Genomic DNA, 18,718 nt, shown 5'->3' with positions numbered 1-18,718 from the left:
AAAAATTGACAACCTAACTAAAGCATTCCAGACCAACAGCCACTAGATTTTAAGTTTTTCTTTTAAATGCAACAAACCTCGCCAAATTTGGCGCAAGTGGTTGCCGAGAAACACGAATTCTCATTTTACATGTGTTTAGATAGGAGCACCCGAGCTAAAGCTTCCTCTTAAGTCTAGTTGGTTTAATGCTGTTCGGAAAGCGCGGCGCTAGACGTGAGAACGAGAGCAAGAGCGCAAGAGGTGTACACTATTTTCTTCGATGCCGCTGGAGTCACACGTAGGTGTGTCGGAAATACCAATGCGGAACGCGTATGCTTTCGTGAATGCAACCCCAATCCGAAACAAAAATGTACTATATGCATAGACAGTGTAGTAACTGTCAAGCCCCATAAACGAAGGCGTGAGTATACACCACTACGCAGTGAAAATTGTCATCGCAAGAGTAACAGATAACAGGGACAGAAAGAGCACGCAAAGGACAGTTCAGCACGTTCAACTCGCTACGCGATGACACTGAGAAGACTCTAAGGGTGGCTAAAAGCACAGAATAAGATAAGTATGCGAGAGCAAAAGACGTGCCCAATTGAGGACCACCCCTTTCACCACAACCACCACCATCATTATCATCATAATCATTATCATCGTGATCGACAGCAATAATTTCACAAAATTCGAGTAATGCGCTGGAAAAAATTCACCGACAATTACAATACTCCCTAATGCAAAATTTGAGCGCAGCTCTATGCGTGAAATGATTTCGCGATATATTGGCTGACGTGGACAATCTGTCTCGTGCAGTACGTTACAAACGGAGCGAAGTGGGGCGCGACCGCCTCGCTAATCTGGAGATCGCGAGAGGTAGCGCGTGGATGACGCGTGAGCACGGTTCACAGCAGCCGCCACAGACAGACCACCCAGATGACGCGCTCTACTCTGGCGCCATCTCGTAGCCATCGTCGTCGCACTACACTTTTGTTACGCTTTCGCCATATCCTCCTCCTCCGCTTTCGCCGTCGCGTCTTTCATCCTTCGCTATGTTCGTTCACTCGGTTATGACGAAGCCTAAGCTCGCTGCAGGAAGAGCTGCGCTCTAAAATTTCCTTTTTGCGCGTTCTTCCTCGTGGCTTCGTCAGTGCAATGGTGTTACCCAAAACAGTGTTCGCACGAGAGGACTGACCCCTATATACTTGAATGTAGGACTTAGCTTGCCAAAAGATTGATTGATTGATTGATTGATTGATTGATTGATTGATTGATTGTTTGATTGATTGATTGATTGATTGATTGATTGATTGATTGATTGATTGATTGATTGATTGATTGATTGATTGATTCCTTCCTTCCTTCCTTCCTTCCTTCCTTCCTTCCTTCCTTCCTTCATTCATTCATTTATCATGGCCGTCAAAATCGATCCCCTGTGCAGCCAGCTATAGTGCGTTGTTAAATTTCGTTGGGGCCGACATACAAAAATGCCCGCGTACTTAGATATAGGTGCACGTTAGAGAGCGCCAGGTGGTTAAAGTGAATCTGGAGACCACCACTACGGCATGCCTCATAATTATCGTGGTCTTGGCACGTAAAAAAACATCTTTCTTTCAGTTTTCTTTTTTTTTAAACCCAACTGCCTTTCACGTCAGCGAAAGCGCCTTCCACAAAACAGACCGTTCCAACGCAGGCATCAGCGATCCACGTAGCAATGCTTTGGCTGCTTGATTCGTTTTGTTGAATTCTCAACGAGTGTTGCGGCAGGCTCAATTCCTGCTTCGACGCTTGCCTCTGTCAACGTCAGCATGCTGCGCACGTGCGTACTAAAGCCTTGCATGTTCTGTGAGAGCGGAACCTGTCCCGCACCACCTGTTGCCTAGCAGCAGTGCACAGGCGCTTTAGAATCACAAGCAGCTGACACCGCTTCCATGCATCAAGTATAGGAAGCGGCGCGTAATAGTGGCGCCTGTCTGCGAAAGAAAACCAACGTGAGCAGAGACGCGCTGGCTCTTTTAAAAAGAAGTCTAATTGTGGGGTATAAATTCCTGAAGCTGGACCGTGGGCTGCGAGCACGTGCACCGAAAACGTGGTAGCCCAACTTTTTTTTTTTTTTTGCATTCCACCCCCATGTAGGAATGCTGCCACTGCGGTCGAAACTCGAACCTGCGACGTCGTGCACAACAGCGCCACGCCACAACCACTGAGCCTCTCCGGCGGGCACATGGGCTCTTCGTGGCGACGACTGGCGCCATGCACGAAAGAAGAAACTGCACAACACCCCTCGTTAACATAAATCCCATACTCTAAGTCCCTCTAACGCATCTGTAAGCACGGTTTTTTCTCTTTTTTTTTTTTTTTTTACAGCGATCCAATTCGGTACATCGAATCGATAGAGCGAGGTTTATCTAAACACTATAGCGTTCGTCGATGACGGGAGGCGTTGCGCTGTCTGGTATACTCTGCTGTCGAAAGCGGATCGGTAGCCCTGGCAGCTCTCCACGAAGTCCAGACGAGGCCAAGAGCCCTGCAGCGCAACTTCGTCTTTATTTGGTCCAACTTGGCCAACTTGTGTTCTACTGGGTCTGGAGTAGAAGCCGTGGAATCTTTAATGACGCCGGTAATGTTCAGCGGCTGCCAACAACGCCCCCCCCCCCCCCCTCCCCTTCCACAAGCTTCCTCTATAGCCCTTCGATCTTCTTGGCAAACGCAACGCTCCGCTTCGCCCTGAAGTGAATGTCTTCCGGATACTCTGCCCTTGGCCCGCATCACGGCTGGCAGACGGACCGAGGCATTGTCTCTGCTATACGCCCCTCCATAATAACTTACCTAAGTCACCAATTCGGTGACTTAGGTAAGTAACTTTCCGCATCCCGAAATCTCGGTCGAAGGACCGTTTTGTGCCGACAAAACACATTTATTCTTCAGCACGAACTAGTAATCCTGCGAGCGCATATCGATACTAGCGCAGTACAGATTTACTGATTCGTTTTCGCACCGCACGACGAACGATTCCACAAACCTTGCAACGTGACCGAGAAAAGGAAGCTAGCTGGCGAGCGAGCTCATTGAATGTGGGAAAGAGGAGGAAGCTTATTATGCTTCAAAGGCGCCTCATGACCTGTATGCACGTCGTGGAGCTCTCGTCATCACGTGCCACCACCCTAGGAGTGTTCCGCGTTCGCGAGCGCCCATGTGCTGTCGTTGCAGCTCCGTCGTTCAAGCCGGGCGGTGCCTATTTCTTCCAGTTTCCTTGACGCGAGATGGGCACTGGGTACACACCGCCCGTACACTGACTGCCGTACTAACGCCCCATCCATCGAAGCCCTTATTTTCCGTCCTATAATACACATGGAAGAATTTCGATTGAAAAAAAAAAGTGCCCATGCTATAGAAATGAGCAGTGCTTGAAAAGCTCTTACCGCTGCTATATATTCATACGACGGCGAAAAGTTGAAGGCGCCGTTCGGACCTCAAGCGTCCCCACAGATTTGTATGGGTGTGCCGATCCACGGGCGTTCGCCATTATTTTCTTAATTAAATTCTGGGGTTTTACGTGCTAGAACCACGATCTCATTATCAGACACGCCCGTATAGCGACGGACTCCGGATTCATTTTTCACCATTTGGGGTTCTTTAACAGGCGCGCAGTGCCCGACACACGAGCATTTTTTTGCCTACCTGCGCCATCGCAACGCGGACCCCTGTGGTCGGGATCGAACCCGGGACCTCGCCCTCAGCAGCTGGGCGCCATATACAGTAACCGAGTCATTGCGGCGGTTTGCCATTCTTTTCTCTCGGTTGCCGTGTACGGATTACACGTGTACGCACACCGGAGAGCTGCCGGCTAGCCGTTGCAGCTGCGTATTGTAAGTCGCGCCCCTTGGTGACTGATACGTGTTGTATGCACGGTGTCCCGTCTCACTTTAGCCTGCAGAAGGGAAGCAGTAAGTAGCACCCCCCCCCCTCCCCCCCCTTTCTCCACGTATACTCACGCAATTCAAGATGCAATATTTTGCAACGAACACTTTTCCTGAACAACGAGGTGCAATACAAGGAAGGCCTGGATGCAAGTGTAGAGAAGAACAGATTCTGAAAGCTTACAGCCACGCACTATTGGAAACTTTCAGTTGCAAAAAATCGCAATGTGCACAGCACTTGGGCCACAGTATCCATGCTGCTAGTACGTTGCAGTCTCAAAACCTCATTACACTTGCCGCCATTTTCGCCATCTTCGGCTCTGACTTATGTGTGGTAGAGGCTGACAAGTGTAAAAGCACGTGAGCATTTTGCTGCCGTAAATCGAACTCGTTTTGTTTATTCCTCGCTCGTCACAAACAGTGCCGCGAAGGAATGGAAGCGGCGTTCCGCACAAATAACGTCGCTTCTGGTTCGCTATTTACGGAGCCGCGCTCTCTGTTAAAGAGGAAAGCGCACAGCTGCCAGCGTCGAGTCGAACAAACATATCCGCCAAGGCAAACTTTACCGACCGCACGCCCCCCAGAATCGCCATACAAAGCCTTGTTTGAAAGTCGTTCGCTCGTCGTGTAAAGCTAGAAAATTAGATTTGTTATGAAGGAAAAGCCGAAAGTCTGATCTTAGTCATCACGTTCTAGCCAGCGACATTATTTATTTACTGGATCGATTTCGGCACAGCAAATCTCTCCACGAATTTATTTATTTGCCTGTCCATTCATTGAGTTGTTCGTTCGTCTTTTTGTTTGTTTGTTTGTTTGTTTCTTTGTTCAAAATCTAAAAATTTAATTTATTTTAAAGCTGGAGCTTCAAGTCCACAAATCCACGGTCTCACAGCCATTGTGTACTGTGAAAGTGGGCGTTTTAATGCACCGACATGCGCGAACAGTGTGGGAAGATGGCACAAAGCAGGACTGAGACGACAGCTACGAGGAAAGCCAACTGCATAACCACCTGACAATGGGATGCGCCTCGCCACGCGCTTGTCGCGAATAAGCACTTCTTTTTAAGCGTGAAGGCCGCGAAAGACAATGCCTCCGTAACGCCCACACTCCTATTTCTCCTCTCCTTATCAGCCTAGAGCCCTTTCTGAACGCGCTTCAGAAAACGCCGCATACATGCAGGAGCGGTAGAACGAACAAGTGTGGCGTAGATAATTCGCAGTGAAGCCACTGACGGCTATGCATCGCCGGTGGGGTGCAAAGTAGAGGAACTAGCTTTCGTTAACGCGGTTGTGTTAAGGGCCTCGTGTCGCGGAAAATCCGGTGTCGGCGTCAACATCGGCGCCGGCGTTGGCGTCCCATGAGAGGAAATTGCCGTATATATTTAGATGTATGTATATGCCACGCCTTGCTATATCATGCGGTATATGCGGGTCATACTGCCACACCATTTTATAACTAACGTTGCTCATACCTTGTCTTAGATTCTTGACAAAGTTATTTCTCGGAATTTTGAGAATGACAGCACACAAACAAATGTCATCAAACAAAGCACCGACAGCGCGCGCCTTTTATGGTAAATATTCTCAGACTTAAATATTAAAAGTGTAAAACAGCAACAGAAACCTGAAAATGATGTAGCTTTTGGGGGCAGCTGTGAAACTACCTCCGGGAGCGGCCCACACATGAGGACGTGTTTCTACCAGAAAGCTCGCGCCTTCGTGCATAGCGTTCCCCGCCAGAGTTTCCCGGTAAACATTACGGTTACATAAGCTGCAGTTGCCGGGAAGCATGAGAAGCCGTCGGGGATTTTTGAATGCTATCGCGTCCCACCCTTAAAGGCGAAGCTTAAGCATCCTCCAATCTCTTTTTCAGCAGCGGGGTCATTATATTGCGAGCATCTGCGCGAGGTGCCTCGTTTCATTATACATGCTATTAAGAAGTAAATTCAAATTGTTGTAGTACACGCAATAAGACACGCACAAGGTATACAAGGTACGTACAAGGTACATGGGACATGTACAATCGGGTGCACAAGTGCCCAGGACTTGCGAGCGTCGACCGAATTAGCGCTACTGTATAGGCTCCATAGGCTCACTACTCCCTAAAGGGAGTCTATGCAGTAATTCCAGACCGAAATGCATCGCTACGCTATCTGCCGGGACCATCCGCGCTATCATCTGCGCTCGGGACCACCGCAAAGCCCATACGCGGCCCATATTGTCCAAGAATCCTTTAAGTTATCTCATGCGACTTCGTTCACAACGGCTGAACTATTCGCAATCCTATGTGCGATAAAATTTATAACGTCAGTGAGAGATGCACAAAAGTGGGTAATTTTCAGCGATTCACGGGCTGCTCTAACATCACTCTGCAGCACAAAAGGAAAAACAATCAGCGATAGTATAGTATACGAAACACTTAAAGACCTCACAAAGGCAAGCCAAGCGAAGCATCAAATAGCACTCTAGTGGATACCAGGGCATTGTAACATTCCTGGCAACACTGCAGCCGATGAAACAGCACGACAAGCACACTTCAAAGATGATGTGGTTCCGCTCCAAATATCAAAGAATTAATTACGCTGCATCATAAGGAGAACGTCTTTCCAAATGTGTAGAAACACGTGGTTTGACCAGAATTCTAAGAGCTCGGATTTGTGTCATACTGATCCTTTTATTGAATTCAAATTTTCATTGTCATTAGACCGAAATATGGAAACCCTTATACATCGATTATGGCTAGGCACTACCTACACAAGACATTTCTTACATAGAATTGGCCATGCGGACGCCCCACAATGTGTTTGTGGATTCGTAGATGAAGATATACATGTTCTAGATTGCCCCCATTCCGACACAGCGAGATCCCGACTTAAATCAACCCTAATTGCATTAGACCGCAGAGCTTTCAGTTTAAAGAAACTTTTGGGTCCTTGGCCAACAACGGCCTTGCAGAAGAGCCCTTTAAAATCATTGAAAACTCTTCTCGAAGACAGCGGCATAGTTGGCCGTTACTAACGCTTTTAATTTTCCTTTCATTTCAATATCGCTGTATATTTGTATGTGTTTGTGGATCATATTATGTTGACTGTTTTGTTGCGACTATACGCGATAGTGCATTTACACGATATATGTACCACCCACTGACTAGAGACTGTGTTATTAGGCGACAGTATCATTTGTATTTTTGAGACTTTCTTCTACAGAACTGTGGAGCCATTCAACTTGTATATTGTACGTGCCATGTGTTTCTTACGTCATAGTGTTACTGTGAAAACGTTGATTGACAATTTCTGGTGCTTGTATGAGAAGGTTATCTGATATGTAATCTTGAACCCTGTATGTTGTAGGTTAGACCCATTGGAGAGCTGAGGAGTAGCCGGCGCCTTCAATTGTGCGTCAACATCTCCTTATATTATATCAATAAAAAAAATTAGAGCAGACGAGAGAGTTGAATATGAAAACAGAGTATATATATGCTATATGTGGACTATGCATAATGTCCCAAGCGAATTCTGCGCACTCCCGTGCAAAAGACGCTGCCTATTGTTACGTAAATAATGCCGTTTGTAGCCAAGTATAGATCACATCATTGCACGCGGCTGCCCGCTAGAAAAGCCCTACACATAGACGGCGTGTTACATGCAAGATCGACACGCGTCGCGGATCGGTGCTATTACAACTTGTGAACGTCACACTGCAAACTGCTTTCTGTTTATAACTAACACCCTTACCTCTTTTACGGGTGTAAGAGTGTGAGTTATGGGTCGATTTGCGCCCTTAAGAACTTTTAAGGGTGTAAATATGTTTACAATGAAGCGTATAAATTTCTTGCTAAACCATGAAGTCAATATGGCCGGTGCAAAGAAAGAAAGAAAGAAAGCAACGGACGGACGGAGCTCCATAATAATAATAATAATAATAATAATAATAATAATAATAATAATAATAATAATAATAATAATAAATTCTGGGATCTAATTACGTGCGAAAACCACGATCTGATTATGAGGCACACCGTGGTGGGGAGGGAGGAGAGAGGAGAAGGGGGGGGGGGCGTGTTGGGCCGTTTTCGCGTGCCTTGCCGCCCATAGTGCGTCTACCATATAGGCCACTTTCTTCCTTCCTTCTCATCCATGAAGGAAAGAAAAATGTGCTTACCCGTCACGATGGCTCAGCTATAGCCTTTGACGTTCTGCTGACTGAGGTAGCGTGTTCGATAACCGGCCACGGCGGACGCGCTCTTATGGCAACAGAATGAGAAATAATCGTGTAAGAGAGAGAGATAAACGAAGTGGGAAAGGTAGGGAGGCTATTATTTATTATTATTTATTATTTATGGTACCCTCATGGCCCGAAGGCATTACAGAAGGGAGTGGGAAACCCGAAAAGTGTCTTACCCGAAACTAACCCGAAAAGATTCTTACCCGAAAAGATTCTAACCCGAAAAGATTCTAACCCGAAAAGATTCTAACCCGAAAAGATTCTTACCCTTCCCCTGCACTGGGGTAGAGGTAAATGAAAGCCGGAAAGAATAGCGGAGAGAAAAAGCAGAGGCGCGAGAAAAAAAATAAAGAGGAGGTTTGGAATGCCTATGAGGACTGTACTCTATCTAATGGGCCACTCGAACGCAAAAAAACATAAAAAATTAGGAGTGCCTTGACCGACTTGTGGTGTGACGACTGTATAGGAGGCGGCGTTTCCGGACTGCTGCCTGCTCCGAAAGCGGCCGGTCGTCAAGACGCGCCAGCACGGTCGCGAGTGACCGCCTGCGTGCGCTGTGTGGGGCACAACGGCAAAGAACGCGTTCGAACGTGTCCGCTATCTTCCAGTTTTCATAAAAAAAGCGCTAAAGACGACACAAAGAAGAAACACATACGACAGGACTGGCGCGTATGTGTTCTTTCGTGTTCGTCTTTAGCGCTTTTTTATGGAAACTGTCAAGATGAACCAACTCGCCCAAATCAAGGTGTTGTCGCTATCTTCCCTTGTTATGCGGAAAGCGAGGGACTCTGTCAAAGCGACGCCGAGCCACGTTCGTTAAAGCACCTCATGTACTAAAATTATGCGCACGTCAAGGTATCCCAAATAGTAAACATATATGCAAATTCTGGAGTCTTTCCCCACAGCGTCTCTAACAGCCCGGCTCTTGATTTGGCACGCCAATATCAATCGATCGATTCGATTGGTCCATCAGGCTAGGGAGATATAGTCTAGGCTAATCTAGTATATTCTAGTCAAGTCAGTCAAGTCAGAATGCAACCATCCAGAAGTTCACAGGTCAGCTTTGGGTCGGTGCGCCTCCCGCGCGACAGGAGAGCGAAAGCGGCCGTGCATCATGGCAAGGCAGTTGGAAACCACGGGAAAACCCCTCTGCGGCGTGTCTGCCGGCCCCGAGTGGAATTCTGGGAAGGGCAAATGCTTCCTTGCAGAAGGGCGTAAACATTGTCGCATTGCAGAGGGCAAGCGCAAAACACCGGGAAAGTATGAGTGAAATTAGCTACGATAAAAGAAAACAATCTGTACGCGCTCGCGTTGGCGTCGGTGTTATGCGTGTAACGCAGCACGTGTCTGCGTCATGACGACAGGTCGCACCACGCCAGGCTAATTTACAGTGCACTCTACCTGTTAAGATAAAATTAATGTTAGCGGGAGACGAGGGGGGAGGGTTGGTGGGTCAAAGAACGACGCTTGCTTACAGCCACTCAACTGTCCCGCCCGGGGTCTGCAGAGATAGTATACTGACAATATTTAGTTGACGGCGAAGGTCATTTCATGCTCCTTTTTTTTAAGATTTGACGCTAACGATTGCTCTTTAGAACAGATAAATATTCCTCTGATTCCTGTTTCGCACCAAATCGTGGTTAGTGGTTTATTTGTTCCTTCACATCGCGACTTAAGAAAACTGAATTATATGTTTAAAAGCGATGGCTCGCTTCGTGAATTCAACCCCTCTTTATCAAGGCGTGCTCACAGTCCAAGCACTTGGCGCTTCGTGAAACGACGTCTGTCAAAAGTGCTCGAACGGTCACGCAGACGAAACCGCTGTTGGTCATATGCTCCACTCTGTACGAAATAGACATTTGCTTGAATGTTAGCAAAGCGTGAACAGACATTGCTGTTCTGGTGCTTTCTCTATTTGTGTGTGTGTGTTTCTTTTTGTTTTTTCTTCTTCTTTTTGTTTGTTTTTTCGAAGCAGCTCATTTTTTTTTAAATAAGCAGATAATCATTTACTCAACCGTGTGATTTGTTACCATATTCAGAAATATTCGTTCGTATTTTTGCCATTACAATCCCTAAAGCATTACCTCAATGATATTGCAACATTGAGATCCTAAATTTTCTTCGCTGGCACAAGCAAACCATGTAGCACTTTAAAAAAGGCATGAATTTTAGTCGTAAAGGACTGCCGGGCAAATGCTCATGTGACGTAGGTCGCAGAAAGTAAAAAAGAAGCATTCGTTAGTTTTAGGTACCTTATGGTTTCGCTCGTTTATTCCGACAGCCTTTTATTTATCGTTAACGTTCTGCTTAGTTTACGTGATGCTGTTAAGCATTTGGACGAGCAATTAGGGCATAGGGTCAAACGCAGAGTCAGGTTAAAGGGTCAAGGTGAACGTAGGGCCACGTAAGGCCTTTTCGAAAAATTGCTTGGCAACACTGTTAGATGCAGAGCCATGTAAAGTATTTTTTTGGTGGGGCGGATTACCGATTGGGGGGCTGAGGAGTCTGCATGGATCAAATAATATATGGTAACAGGTCCTGTAACTGCCTCCCTTTATTTCACTTGTACGAGCCCAAATTTTCATGCGTCCCAAACTACCAATTTTAGTGTCCACACAACCGCTCCACCCTGCTTCTTAGCTTATATTTTGTTGCTGTTTATTTTAAACCTTTATGTGCAGGTTCATCTCGAAACAAAGGCAAGGCGAAAAATACCCCACGCAGCTTCAGAAAGATTAGAAAATATATATAAAAAGCGTAAAAAAGGCACGCACACATGTTGGTGTTCGTCCATACTCCGCGTTTAAAAGGATATTAAAAAGTTTGCAGTTACATATTGGAAAAGTAGCTTTAAAATGTTAATTCATAGTTAACTACTAAGGATGCCTTTCACGCAGAACATTTTATATTTAATGAAGTGGATTTTTTCATCATACTTTAGAAAGCGCGAAGGGTATTGCGCAACCTTCTTTGACAAGGCGCTTTCCTGTATGACAAGTCATTATATAGAACACGTGCACGATCATGTGATTTGTGTTTGCAAAAACGATGACTCCGAGCCCGCTCTTAGTCAAACACACTGAGAGCTCGTCGGTGACATTGTCAACGCCGCCCTAACCTCGGCCAGTGTACATTGACAGGAAGACAGACTTGGGCAAGAACGAAAAAATGCGCCCGCCTTCGCGGTAGATACAGTTTGGCCAACGTCCAATGCAATACATTGAGTCGAAATATTTTAAGATGACGGCGCTAATGATTGCTCGACATAGGGAAGCCTTCTTTTTATTTTTCTGTTTGTCAACACACTGGCTCTACACATGTCACCAACATTTAAAAATAATTTATTAAAACCTCGTGAAACGCGTTTACAGCGCCTTCGTATGAATTATACGTGATAAACACCCTACCATGTAAGCATTTCCTTATTATTAATTTGAAGAAAGAGAGAGAGAATGCCGCGATCGCCAACTACGAGATTAACACAAGTCGCCAGCGCATTCAGAAGCAAAAAACAAATACTACAAGAATATTACATATACATTAACCTAGCTTGTCAGCTCCGCTGCACGGTTAGACGTTTTCTCGCGATAAAAGAAAAGGGCACGTGGTCGCTCAAACACTTTAATGCTGCATGTAATGCATCCCTAACAGCGAGTTGCAAAGCTAGCACCTCGTTTATACAACGTCAAGGTGTCAACAACGTTTGCTGCCTCATCTCGTGCACGCGCGTTTCCAAATGTTGTCGCTGCCTTTCGTGTATGCCATCGCGCACAGAGTGTTTTTAAATGCCGAAGGATCGCACACTCGTCAGGTAAAGGACACATGAATTAGTCCGTCGAAGCATAATACCACTTCTCCTAGCGCACGTCAACAGCATCGTCAATACGCTCTTCGATCCAACCCCTTATCCTTGCGTCTGTGATACTTTATTCCGGCATAACACGGGAGGACTGGCGCCGGCAGCCGTTATCGCAGACCGTGATTTTTCGGCTTCCCCCTTTCTCTCCTTTGACCAGTTTATCGTCATCGCCAACGTCAACAGCACCCAGCGTGACATCAGTTCAATGAAACAAGAATTTTATTTTCTCCCGATTCGGCGAGCACACTTTGATCGGACTGTACAATTCGCAGTGCGAGTTATCTTGCCTCTCATTGTGCGCCGACGCCCTTAGGTCAGACTTTGAACCACGACACGCTCTTGGTCCGTAGAAAAACATGGCCTTTGTATTTCGCGCAACGGAGGCACTTTTGTGCTTACTTAGAGGCACTTTAGTTGAGTGTTAAGTGCTGTGTTTTGTGCTTGTTTGTATCTTTGTGGAAAACTGTACACATCACTTCATTTTTCATGCTATCCATCTGGAGTAGCATGCTAGACGTCCAGGAATCATATATATATATATATATATATATATATAATGACTGACAGCCCCATTTCCCTCACCAGCATTCTTGCAAAGTACCCGAACATATCTTTTTTTCGCATTTACACATTTAGTTAAGCACTTAGACGATGACTCACTCTTCACACGCGCACAGCATGATTTTCGCCCCAAAAGTTTGTCCTGTGAAACACAACTGCTATCGTTCACTCACGATCTTCATCTTATTCTTGTTAAAGGCGCATGCGCAGACTGTGTTTTCTTCGACTTTGCAAAGGCTTTCGACAAGGTATGTCACAAACTACTCATTTTTAAGCTTAGTAAGCTGAATCTTGATCCTAATCTGTTTGCTTGGCTAGAGCACTTTCTTCGTAATCGATCACAGTTCGCTGCATCCAATAACCGTGCCCTTCTCTGCGTTTAGCCCTGCTGCATCTGGCGTTCCTCAAGGATAAGTTTTAGGCCCTCTCCACTTTCTGACATACATTAAACACTTACCCAATGATATTTCTTGTAACATTCATCGCTTTGCCGATGATTGCGTTATTCTTCGTGAAATTTCTGACACTGCTGGTACCAACATCCGGAAAAACGACATGAATGCTCTGTAAGTGGTGCGACTTGTGGTTAATGCAACTAAACCCATCTAAGTGCAAAACCATACGTTAACCCATCGTGAAGTTAAACTTCCGAAAAGGTATGCCCGCTCTGCGTGGCCGACAGATGTGCTGCCGGAGCGCATGATATTAAATTAGATGTGAAAAGTGCACGGCGACCAACAGTGTTTACAAAAGCCAACCTTCACGAAGTACAGCTTTCAGCACGTGTCGCATTTTCTAGGTTGCCCACCCTCAGCTCGTGCGCTCTCTACAAAGGGTATACCAGCTGATCCGACTAGCGTTGCCTTGACAACCGAAACTGCACTGTTGCCTTTCAACGAGGAGTATTATTCTGCGCGAACGGGGCGTTCAACCACGTCAGAAAGCTACAACCACTGGAGACTAAAACGAAATTGTTCAGTGTAGATTTCTATACTGCACGGACCGTCACTCACCTGTATAGGAGTTGCCGAGAGCCTTCAGCGCTGGGGCACGCTGACGAATAAGGGACCGGCGTTCGGTGCCAAGCTAGCGCCAGCGCGGCGTTATCTCCGCAGCGCTTGTAAAGGAAGCCGTCGCTCGCCGCTGCGGGGTCCTTCCGTCAACGAGCGAAGTACAAAGAAGGGAGCGATCGTTGCACGGAGAGAAAGAAAAACATATATATATTAACGCGGCGGCACGCGAAACAAACGGCAAGAGAATAACCCGAGTCCCTGCTATCTCGTCTTTCGTAGTCTGCACTTCCAATGCGACCACCACCTCCTCTCTCGATGTCGTCTGCTATGGGCGTTGTTCAGCGCCGTCGCTGGCAGGCTTCACACCGTTCTCTCTATTGACCGCCGATGAACCTTCTCCAGCGATCTGTAGAAGCGCGCGCGTTTACACGCACAGCCCTCCGAAGGCAAGCTGGATCACGCGCACAGTGCAAAAGTGCACCCTACAGTCGTCCCTTTCCCTTTGCACAACCGGGCCACGCGATATCTACTAGACATGCAGCCGTCGCCGCCGAGAACGCAGCTATTAAAAAAGACGTACCGCTGTTGCTAACAGCGGAGACGAAACTCGAATAGACGCACGTAAGAGACAGCGTGAAAAAAATAAAAGGCGTGGAAAGGAGAACGTGACGCAATCGAGCAAGGGAGAGAGAGACAGAGCGAGAGCCCTTCCGCCGTGCTCCCCTTGCAGAACAGCTGTTGCGCGCTCGTCGACGCGAAGCGGCACTCGCCGCTGCAGCCGGTGCGTATACGTCGGTCTGGCGTGCATTCAAGCCGATAACAGATAGCTGGCGCGTTGCAGCATTTTCTCCGGAACAGCACTATCTCAAGAACTCTCGAATCGAAGTCGTCGCAGGCCGAGCCCTTGGGTGAAAGCTCATGATGACACGAGTCCGGACCACGAGGACGTGGATGCAGAAGTGGTCTCGTTGCGACAAACTTGACGCTAAATGGCCCGAGATTAGAAGTTGAGAAAAAAATCGTTTCTTTCTGTCTCTTTCTCTCTCACGGCGTCCACTTATTCAAAACCCTTAAGGCGAGAGACGATTGTCTACCTGAAACATTAGAAGGGTTTTGTTCGACTGAAATGCGCTACCGTGTCGGTGTTTATTGTGTCAGCCTTGTTAAGAATGGCGAGCGGCAAGGAAAAATTGCCACCCAATTACGACTGGGGGACAAGGCGCGCATCCCCCACTCTCCGTCGCTGCAGCTAGACTGCGTTCGAAGAAGCGGGCTTTGTGCTGAAAACCACCTCCATCCACGAGCCCCATCTCCGTTGTGACGAAACGGGTTCGACGGACGAACTATTGTGCCCGAGGTCCCCAGCGCGAACCTGATTTCGCTACGCATGAGCAAGCCGCGGCGGGACAACGAGCTACCCAGGATGTCTCCGAGCTTCCCGGAACGACTCCCCTCGGTCGTCGGCTCCAGTCCTTCGCACCTGTGTGTTTGCGTGTGTGTGTGCGTCACCTTGTCGCGGGAGGCGGCTAGTTTTGCGATGACGAAACGAACATTCGCTGCCTTGTATCGCCGAAGGACCGAGCGTTTAAAAACGGCTGTTGGGCGGAGGCTCGACACACTTCTCTCGTACAGTCAGGTTGGACTGACACACTTTCTCTTGAGCAGTCATGTTGGACTGACACTCTTTTTCTTAAGCAGTCATGTTAGACTGATTTAATTTCTGTAAATAAACCCATTTTCCTCGTTCTCGATGAGAAACAGTTCTTCCCTTCATCAACGTCCTCAGCGTGTTTAAGTTGGACGACGGCATGGGCCAGCTACCTTCGAATTCATGCCGGACTCCAATCTTGGCAACGGATCTCGAGCGATGGGATTGAGCCCCCAATCCTGACAGCCTGTCGGTGTAAGATCGCAAAGAAATGCTTGTCCTTTAGCTTTAACTCGCCCTATCACCAGCGGACCCCTCCGCCTATCGTCGCTGTCGCGTTATGTTGGCAGCATGAAAGGCACTTTATTATGTACCAGCCGATTTCAGGGGCATACTGCTTTTAGTTCATCTTTGTGGTACTTTCTTTGTTGAGCTTTGGGTGAGGTGGGGGGTACACCTTGCGTTCCAGTCTGTGATGTTGAAGTATTGCTGAGTAGGTGATGGGTACGGTCTCTGCCCCCGCTGAAGAAAACATGGCGTCTCGAGAGTAGGAAGGGTTGGCCCGGCAGATGTGACCTCGGGCCGCGGCGTGTACCGCTTCGTTCCCCTTCAGCCCCCTCGTGCCCAGGAACTCATGTCACGCAGGTGTAAGGGATCGGAGCGCTGCGGGGCTTCAATACAGCTGCGCCTATGCACGTGGTAGTTTCTAGTTGCCGCTTCTTCTGCAATCTCAGGGTTTTGTGCGCCGGACTGTGGCAGACGCTAGCTCTCTGCCCTGAGAATCTACGACGCCCAGCAGGCGTAAGCGTTTCATTGCGGGTATTTGGCTGCCTCGGTGTACCTGGCGTACGGATCTTGTCTGTCTTCGCCGTAGGGCATCCACTCGGACTTGTCTTTCCTTGTGGTACGTGAGGTGCATGTTGCGTGGAATTGGTGCTATGCACAGGGATTCACGGATGTCTGGAGGAATTCTTTCTTTTTGGTCTGTGGTGGCTATAAAGGCTTCATCGTAGCTAAGCCGTTGCACCACTGATCTTCCGGTGGGCGTGAGCGTCAGTCGTTCTAACTGGCTGGCTTTATGAGCTTCAGCTAGTTCTTGCCAGGTGTTGTGTACGCCCATCTTGAGAAGACTCGATCGTAGTCGAAACCATGGACGGTAGGCCAGGGCAATTTTGATGGCTTTGCGTATTTGAATGTTAAGTTTTTCTACCTCTGCATTATTCAACGCGAGGTTGGCCGTGCCGTATGTTATTCGACTGGTGAGGAGTGCTTGCATCACGCGTAGCGTGTCTTGTTCTTTAAGTTCGCTTCTATGGCTTGCAACTTTCCTGATGAGATGCGTGAGATGGGATAGTGTTCGCTGTAGTCGCGGGAGGGTGGCCGCCCTGGACCCGCTTAGTGGATGTGTAGCCCTAGAACTCGTAGGGAAATTTTGGGATGGGCGTTCCAGTGAGGGTGACGTTGGGATCGGATTCATCGTAGCCGGGTGGTCTGCCTCTCGTTCTTGACTTGAGGATCGGAGGTGCCGACTTCTCGGCAGCACAGCGGAGGCCGCATTTTTGCAAGTAGCTCTTGATGGTGTCTACTGCTTCCTGTAGGTGTGTTTCTTGCGTTCCGGTGTTTGAGGCCCTTGTCCATAACGCGATATCATCTGCATAAAAAGCGTGTCGTAGGGCCTGGTATGGCATCGACGAGGCTGGGTAGTTTGATCATGGCGACGTTGAAGAGCAACGGCGATATGACCGAACCCTGCGGGGTGCCTTTGCTCGGTAGTCGGAAGCTGTCGCTACAAAGGTTGTATATTCCAACTGTGGCCATGCGGTCCGTGAGGAAATTCCTGACATAGTCGTATGTCCGAGACCCGCAGCCCAGGTCTTCGAGGTTGCAGAGGATAACTTCGTGACTGACGCTGTCAAAAGGTCCCTTTACGTCGATGGCTAAAATCGATTATTTGCTTGTGGTGCTCAGGTGACCAATGAGGTCTTCTTTGAGTAGAAGGAAGACATATTACGTTAACAGGTTCTGCCTGAAACCGAACATAGTGTTTGGAAAAATATCTGTTCTTTTCGAGGTATGAGGTTAGCCATGCAGTTGTGTATCATATGCTCGAAAAGTTGCCCTGCGCACGAGGTAAGAGAAATTGGGCGCAATTTCTAGATGCAGAGGTGTTTATTTGGTTTGGGGATCATGATGACCTCCGAGTGCTTCCAGGGAGCCGGTAGCTCCCCTTTCTCCCAGCATGTACTGAAGTGCTGACAAGTTTATAAATAAATAAAGGCGCTGTTGTGTTTTCTAAGAGACGTTAGAGTGTGTCTCAGATTGTGACTGTGCATTGTGACTGTGCATTTGTCTGTGTGCATGTAGCGTTTTCTATATCAGTGGGGCCGGGACATTCTCGCGGTGCTGCGGATCTCTTAGGCAAGCCGGATTCACGTGTGAAACAAAACAGTTATAAGACGTGAAAAGTTATAAACTAGTGAACTCAAATAGGGAACATTGTCCAAAAAGGTTTGTCCTTTTTTCGCTTTCAAGAACGATAAGGAATTAATACTTTCTTATGTCTCAATATGATTGACTAAGTTCTATGTGTGTGCGTGTGAGTGCGAGTGTGTGAGTGCGAGTGTGTGTGTGTGAGTGTGTGTGTCTGTGTTTGTGCGTGCGTGCGCGTGTGCGTGGGTGCACGTATGTGTGCGCGTGTGTGCGCATGTGTTGTGTGCGTGTGTGTGTTGTGTGGGCGCGTGTGCGTGTGTGTGTGTGTATGCGCGTGTGTGTGTGCGCACGTTTGCGCGTGTGTGCGTGTGTGTGTCTGTTGTGCGCGCGCGTGTGCGCGTGTGTGTTGTGTGCGTGCGTGTGTGTGTGTGTGCGTGTGTGTGTGTGTGTGTGTGTCTGTGTGCATATGTGTGTGTGTGCGCGCACGTGTGTTGTGTATGTGTGTGGTGTGTGTGCGTGCGTGTGTGTGTCTGTGTATGCGCGTGCGTGCGTGTGTGTGTGTGTGTGTGTGTGCGTGTGTGTCTGTGTATGCGCGTATGTGTGCGCACGCGCTGTGTCTGTGTGTGTGTGTGTGTGTGCGTGTGTGTGTGTGTGTTGTGTGCGTGTGTGTGTGTCTCTCTGTGTGCATAAGTGTGTGTGTGCGCGCACGTGTGTTGTGTATGTGTGTGGTGTATGCGCGTGCGTGTGTGTGTGTGTGTGTGTGTTTGTGTGTGTGTGTATGTGTCTGTGTATGCGCGTATGTGTGCGCACGCGCTGTGTCTGTGTGTGTGCGTGTGTGTGTGCGTGTGTGTTGTGCATGCGTGTGTGTGTGTGTGTGTGTGTGTATGTATGTGCACGTATTGGGCAAGAGAAAACTGTATCGGTAGTTTTTCATGTTCCTCGGCAGCTTTCTCATTGCCACTTGCTAAAATCCAAAGAAGCGAATCACGAGCGCCTCGCAGGGCCCCAAAGTGAAACGACCTCGATTAATAACAAAGCAAAGTTTTCTTTACTTATATTGCACTATACAATTACACTATATT

General features: G+C 47.8%; 1 protein-coding gene across 1 annotated transcript in view; it reads right to left on the bottom strand.

Moving 5' to 3' along the window:
• LOC126541598 (sodium/potassium/calcium exchanger 5-like) overlaps window positions 1–15,273 on the bottom strand; it is a 47,759-nt gene extending 32,486 nt beyond the window's left edge. The window contains exon 1 of the mRNA XM_050188426.3: window positions 13,559–15,273. The gene's annotated coding sequence lies outside the window, so the exon portion shown is untranslated. The remainder of the gene's footprint in view (window positions 1–13,558) is intronic.
• Window positions 15,274–18,718: the final 3,445 nt, after the last annotated feature.

The sequence above is a fragment of the Dermacentor andersoni genome, chromosome 2 (assembly GCF_023375885.2).
Source record: "Dermacentor andersoni chromosome 2, qqDerAnde1_hic_scaffold, whole genome shotgun sequence".
NCBI classification, from domain to species: Eukaryota; Metazoa; Arthropoda; class Arachnida; order Ixodida; family Ixodidae; genus Dermacentor; species Dermacentor andersoni.
The sequence above is the reverse complement of the archived record's forward strand: the minus strand, read 5'-3'. Positions and strand labels throughout refer to the sequence as shown.